Source organism: Herpailurus yagouaroundi, unplaced genomic scaffold (genome assembly GCF_014898765.1).
Source record: "Herpailurus yagouaroundi ecotype Mexico unplaced genomic scaffold, PumYag 182, whole genome shotgun sequence".
NCBI lineage: Eukaryota > Metazoa > Chordata > Mammalia > Carnivora > Felidae > Herpailurus > Herpailurus yagouaroundi.
Genome location: NW_024412413.1, coordinates 57,225,749 through 57,232,378, shown reverse-complemented (window position 1 = coordinate 57,232,378; position 6,630 = coordinate 57,225,749). Strand labels below are relative to the sequence as shown.

Here is a 6,630-nt window from a genome sequence, read left to right as displayed (position 1 = left end):
AGAGAGAATTTACTACGTCTTAGGGCAAATGTGCCTTTTTAGACAGCTCTGACAAGTTTTATATTAAGCTGAAATTCATCTCCTTGTGACTTCTACAGACAACAAAATTGTGCACTAAAGCCATCCTCTTGAACAGCTTGGTGTTCTCATTTTGCATCTCTTCTCTAGATTGTTTAATACTTCCTCATACCCCTCCATATATTGGTTAGTGTGTTTTTGCCTACAAGAAATAGCAAACTTTGATGACAATAAGCTTAAACAGTATGGAGTCATTATTTCACATCATAGTAAGAGTTAGAATAGACTCTAGTGTTGGTTGATTCAGCTATTCAAGGATGATATCAGAGACTCACATTTTTTCTCACTTTTTTTTCTCCTATTTTCCTTAATGGTGTCTTCATCATTTGAGGCACGTAGGTGGTGCAGTCAGTTAAGCATCTGACCCTCGATTGCGGCTCAGATCACGATCTCACAGTTTGTGAGTTCAAGCCTCGCAGCAGGCTCTGCACTGATTGCATGGAGCCTGCTTGGGATTCTGTCCCTCCTTCTCTTTGCCCCTTCCCCGCAGAGCTCTCTTTCTCTTTCTCTCTCAAAATAAACAAAAGAAATGGCGTCTTCATCATTAAGCTGGTAGGAAGATGGCATCTTTTCATATATCAGAGAAGATACAGATGAGAGATTGTCTTGTCATATATTGCTTTTCAGAATAATACAGAGATTAGCATGACTCCTATGCAAGGATGATGCACGCAAATTCATGAACCATTCCATATATTTTTTAAAAGAACAAGACACATGTCTCTACACCCCTTAGCAGGTTTCATGTGTCATTTAAAAAACTGGGCATGAAGCAATTGCTGGCAAGGGTGATGAAATTACCGTAAGTGTCTTAAAAAAAATTATCTGCTGTGAAATAAAGTCAATCACATTTCTACTGCACAAGGTTTTCATACACTTTTTGTTCTATTTTCTTCTTCAGCCCTATTGAGATATAACTGACATATAACATTGTATAAGTTTAAGGTGTAGAACATGTTTATTTGATGCACTTACATATTGCAAAACAATTACTGCTATAGCAGTTAGCTAATGCCTCCATCACATCAAATAATTACCCTTTCTTTTTTGTGATGAGAACATTTAGCATCTACTCTGTTCTTTATGCAGTTGATAACAAACTATGGGATTTTGACCCCTCTATATTGAAGGTCATTAATAAGTTGCTATTTTATGTTATCACCAAGTTGTATCTAATAGGAAAGTCTTCTGATAACACTTTGATATATACCAAGTAAATAAATGAAAACTTTACTTTTTTATTAAGTAAAGAAGAGGTTAAGTAAAAGTAAAAAAAATGGGGGGATGTCTTATTGAAACAAATGTTGATTTATTTGTATGTAATCTATACATATCCTTAGAGTATATCTTTGTATTTTGTGTAATTTGTAATTGTAGATTTATATTCATCATAGTGCATGAAAACTCCCACATGCTCAAAAACAACCATTTTCATGTGTTGAACTATGTCATGAGCTTAACTGAAAGTATTGTTGGTTGTTCTGAAGCAAACATTGTACTTTTGTTTATTTGGTACAAATCTTTGTTCTTTTCGAGGGAAGAATGAACTGAGGCTTTTTAATATTTCTTTCTTTTCCACCGTGCTCATATTGGGTAGTAATTTAATGTATAAATGGTAAATACCTTGGATGAGACTCACCATATTCTACAGAGTCAGATTACTAATCAATTTCTTCTTTAGAAAGATGAAAAAAGCAACAGCTAAAAATTTCTGAGACATACTGTCCTTTTTGGAAAATGTCAGGCCCCGGTTTAAATTCAATAGGAGTAATTTCAGGAGATTTCTCTGATGCAGTCCTAAAATTTTGTCAGGGGGACAATACCTTGTTTATCCCCTGATTAATGTATTACTTTGAAAGAACAGCTGAGGAGATCTGATGTGTCAGTTCATTTAAATGCTGCCATTTTGCTTTTGTTGGAGGAGCATGGCAATCACCCTCACACCGCGATGAATAAGACCTTGCAGTTGCTGCTGTAAACGTCTGATCAATCTTCATGCCTTAGGCAGACAAAGGGGGATGGGGAAGAAGGCAGGAGGAGGAGTTCCTTTATATCCATATTTCCCAGAACTCTCCTGACAGACTGTGCACCTTCTGATTTATGTTATGTGCAAAGTGAGCTAGAGAATGGCTCACATCATTTGCAGCTTAACTTCTCTGAAAGCTAAAAGACAGCAGCGTGAATTGTCAGCAAGTCAGACATACGGCCTTAACTCATCTGTGGAATAATCAATTGTCTACGTATGTGACAAAAAATATGTATATATAAAATGTCTAATGTTAGCATTATTTTACTTTATGTGGTTTGATTTAACACGTTACCCTGGCCTTGAGGAATTTTTTTTTTAATTTCTTTTAATGTTTATTTATTTTTGGGACAGAGAGAGACAGAGCATGAACGGGGGAGGGTCAGAGAGAGAGGGAGACACAGAATCGGAAGCAGGCTCCAGGCTCTGAGCTGTCAGCACAGAGCCTGACGCGGGGCTCGAACTCACGACCGTGAGATCATGACCTGAGATGAAGTCAGACGCTTAACCGACTGAGCCACCCAGGGGGCCCGAGGAAGTTATTTCTTCAGACTCTCTTACCTCGGTCAGTGTCAGCACCATCTATCTGTTCAGTTGTTTGTGTTAAGGAACATGGAGCCCTTCTCGACTCTTTCTGCTACTCAAAACATCTTCACTATATTTCTCAAGTCCTCCCCAAATCCTTGTCCTCTACCCCCATTTCCATAGTGTCTGCTCTATTTTATCAGCTCTAGTGTCATAATTTCTTTTTTTTTAATGTTTATTTATTTTGGGGGGCGGGGAGAGCAAGAGCAGGGGCGGGGCAAGTAGAGAGGCAGGGGGGGAGAGGCAAAGGGGGGGGAGGGCAGAGAAAGAGGGGGACAGAAGATCTGAAGCACACTCTGTGCTGACAGCAGAGAGCCCAATGCAGGGCTCAAACTCACGAACTGTGACATCATGACCTGAGCCGAAGTCGGAAGCTTAACCGACAGAACCACCCAGCTGCTTATTACATCCCTAGTGTAATAATTTCAACAATCTTTTTACAAGATGTTCTTCCCTCCAGTGTCCCCTCGATAACCAGTTCTTTACACTGTGGCAAAGTGAACATTTTCAATGATAAACTTCATTATTTCATTTGCTTCTTTGTTTAACATCTCCAATCTCCACCCTCAACCCCAGAATCTCTTGTAGGGGTAAGTACAAATAACATCCTTGTAATGCCCTCAAAATATGACTTCAGGCTAGTGTTCTGACCTCATGATTCTCACAGTGGCTTCCACGGGCTGCTGCTCCTTTCTAAACCTAGAAAATACATTGGATGAGACTCAACATAGAAGGCTCCTCCTACTTGTAACTTTCCCTTCTCTACATTTAGACATAGTGAACACTCTGATTCTCTCTTTCCATACTTTATATATTTCTATTAGAGATTTTTATTTCTTTGTAGGTATTTTATGATATTGCTTCTCTTTCTGTGTATAAGACAGATTGTGCTTTTTTCCAGCATCTCATAGCTAATTACTAGTAATCACTCTAACAAAGAAATCTGGTACCATTAAAATGAAAACAATAAAAGCTGATTCAAAAAAATTTTTTTAGGTATGCCCTGAGTGGCTCACTAATTTAAGCATCTGACTCTTGATTTTGCTCATGTCATGATCTAACAGTTTGTGAGTTCAAGCCCAGCATTGGGCTCTGTACTGGCAGCGTGGATCCTGCTTGGGATTCTCTGTCTTCCTTTCTCTCTCTGTGTGCAACCCCCCCCCCCCCGCTTTCAAAATAAATAAATAAAAACTTAAAAAATGTGTTTAATTCCCCATAAAGGACATCTATATGCTTCTAGGCCTTCTGTAAATTCTTCAGTTATTTTTATGGACACCCTTCCCTTAAGTACTATCATTGGTTGAGAACAACTGAAAGATCCTTAATTATAACTTAAGTTTTTAGTGCGTTTCCCAGTAAAGAGTAAGCACTCAAAAGACTTGTTAAATGGCTGACTCAAAGTATGCTTTCTAATTTAGTTGTTTCTTATAGGTCTGGCTTATCATTATCGTAGTTCCTCACTTTCTCAGCATGCTCCTTTGAACACTCTTGTAGAAATTCCTAATCATTTCAGGATTATGTAATCCAGAAACATCACCTTCTATTCCTCTTCCTCACTGTCATCTATTGACCAGCTGGCACTTACCTATTAGGCAGAATTTTAGCCCTAGACATCTTTTCCTTTAACCCAAATCTTGCCCGGATCCTATATTAATTCAATAATTATATAGCTAACTTCCTTTGAGCCTTGGAATTCCTACCTTTCTATTTTCTTGAGTTTTTTATCAGCTCCCGTCAATAATCTATTCATCCTTTTATTTCTTTCAGAGTATAAAAATACTCTGTATCCTCACATCTTCAAAACTACTCTTATGTCTTCAGCCCTGCACTAGCAGCAAGCCTCTTTGTCCTTCACGATTAAGTCTCTAGAATGAGTTGTTTGCATTTCCTACATACTCTTCCTTGCCTATTTTTTCTCAAATGATGGCCATCTAGCCTCTGTCTTTATGACCTCAGTTTAATCATTTTAATGCTCTCTTTTGCTAAATTTGATGCGAAACGTTGTGTTCTTTTTTTCTTATTCTACATATGACAACATGTCTCATGTCACTTTTTTGAAGTCTTGTTTGGGCTCTTTCATTGTATCTCTCTAATCGATTCTTCCGACATCTATTTAGGCTTCTCTTCCTCTACCCACTTGTTAAATATTGGTGTTTTCCAGCATTCTGTCCCTGGTCTCTTCTTTTACTATTATCCTCGCACCATAGGGCCTTAACCAATGTCACAGTCGTATTTGGAAGTTGTGATCTGTGACCAGTGAGCCCTTGATATTCCACACATTGTCTTTAAGGGACTACATGCATTGTCTTTGGTGGGGGTTGTTCATGTATCCTGAGAACTTTCATTCAAAATAAATTGTGGTATATACATATAATGAAATATGATTCATCCTGAAAGAGGAGTGAAGTCATGATACATGCTATGACTTGGATGAACTTTGAACACATTATGCTAAATGAAAGAAGCCATGGTCAGAAGTTTACATATTGTAGGATTCCATTTATATGAACTATCCAAAATAGGTGCATCTACAGATTCAGAAAGTAGAAAGTGGTCGTCAGAGGCTGGAGAGAGGGGAAATTGTGAATGATTAATTAATGGGGAAAAGATGTTTTCAGGTGATGAAAGGTTTTAGAGAGTGGTGATCGCACCTTGTGAATGTACTATATACCCCTGAATTATAAAAAGGTGTTGTGTGAATTTTACCTTAAACATAAAAGTTCAGTGGATTTATTTCATAACCTCCACCAAAATAAGGTCCAAAGAATTTTTGTATTGGATTCTTTTTTTCCCAGTTTTATTGGGATATAACTAACAGATAACATTATATTAATTAAAGATATAGACTATAGTGATTTGATGTATGTTCCGAGCTGTCAGACATTATATTAATTAAAGATATAGACTATAGTGATTTGATGTATGTTCCGAGCTGTCAGCACAGACCCAAATGTGGGGCTCAGACTCAGAAACTGTGAGATCATGACCTGAGCTGAAACCAAGAGTCAGACGCTTAACCGACTGAGCCACCCAGGTGCCCCTATGATACAGTATTACTAACTGTAATCACCATGCTGTACCTTACCTCCCCAAAACTTATCTTAAAACTGGAAATTTGTACCTTTTGATCACATTTACCCTTTTCACCCACCTCCTAACCCTCAACTCCAGCAGCCAGCAATCTGTTCTGATTGTTTTTGTTTGTTTGTTTGTTTTTTTCTTAGATACCTCATAGAAGTAAGATAATAAAGTACTTGTCTTCGTCTGTCAGACTTATTTCACTTAGCATAAGGCCCCTCAAGGTCCATCCATGTTGTTGCCAAAGGCAGGATTTCTTTCATTTTTATGGCTGATAACCTTCTATTGTGTACATATTCCCATTTTCTTTATGCATTCACTTCTCAATGGATATTTAACATTATTTTCATGTCTTAGCTATTGTTATTAATGCTGCAATAAATATGAGGGATGCAGGTATCTTTTAGAGATGACGATTTGATATCCTTCAGATATACACTCAGGAATGGAATCTTTGAATCACACAGTTCTATTTTTAATTTTTAACATTCCATACTGTTTTTCATAGTGGGCATATCAATTTACGTACCTACCACTAGTGCACCAGAGTTCCTATTCTTCACACTTTGCCAACACGTATCTCTTGTCTTTTTGATAATTGCAATTCTAACAGGGATAAGGTGATGTAACTATCTCATTATGATTTTGGTTTGCATTTCCTGATGATTAGTGATGTTGAGCACCTTTTTTTACCCACTTGTTGGATATTTGTATGTCTTCTTTGGAAAATATCTATCCTCTGCCCATTTCTTAATCAGAATGTTTGATTTTTTTCCCATAAGTTGTATGAGTTCTTTATGTAATTTGGGTATTAACCTCTTGTCAGATATGTGACTTGCAAATATTTTTGCCCACGTCTTTTC

General features: G+C 37.5%; 1 non-coding gene across 1 annotated transcript; it reads left to right on the top strand.

The window, feature by feature from the left end:
• The first annotated feature begins 673 nt into the window (after positions 1-673).
• Positions 674-777, top strand: LOC121041122 (U6 spliceosomal RNA). Its single transcript, XR_005795571.1, has one exon. It is a non-coding gene; the product is annotated as a U6 spliceosomal RNA (small nuclear RNA).
• Positions 778-6,630: the final 5,853 nt, after the last annotated feature.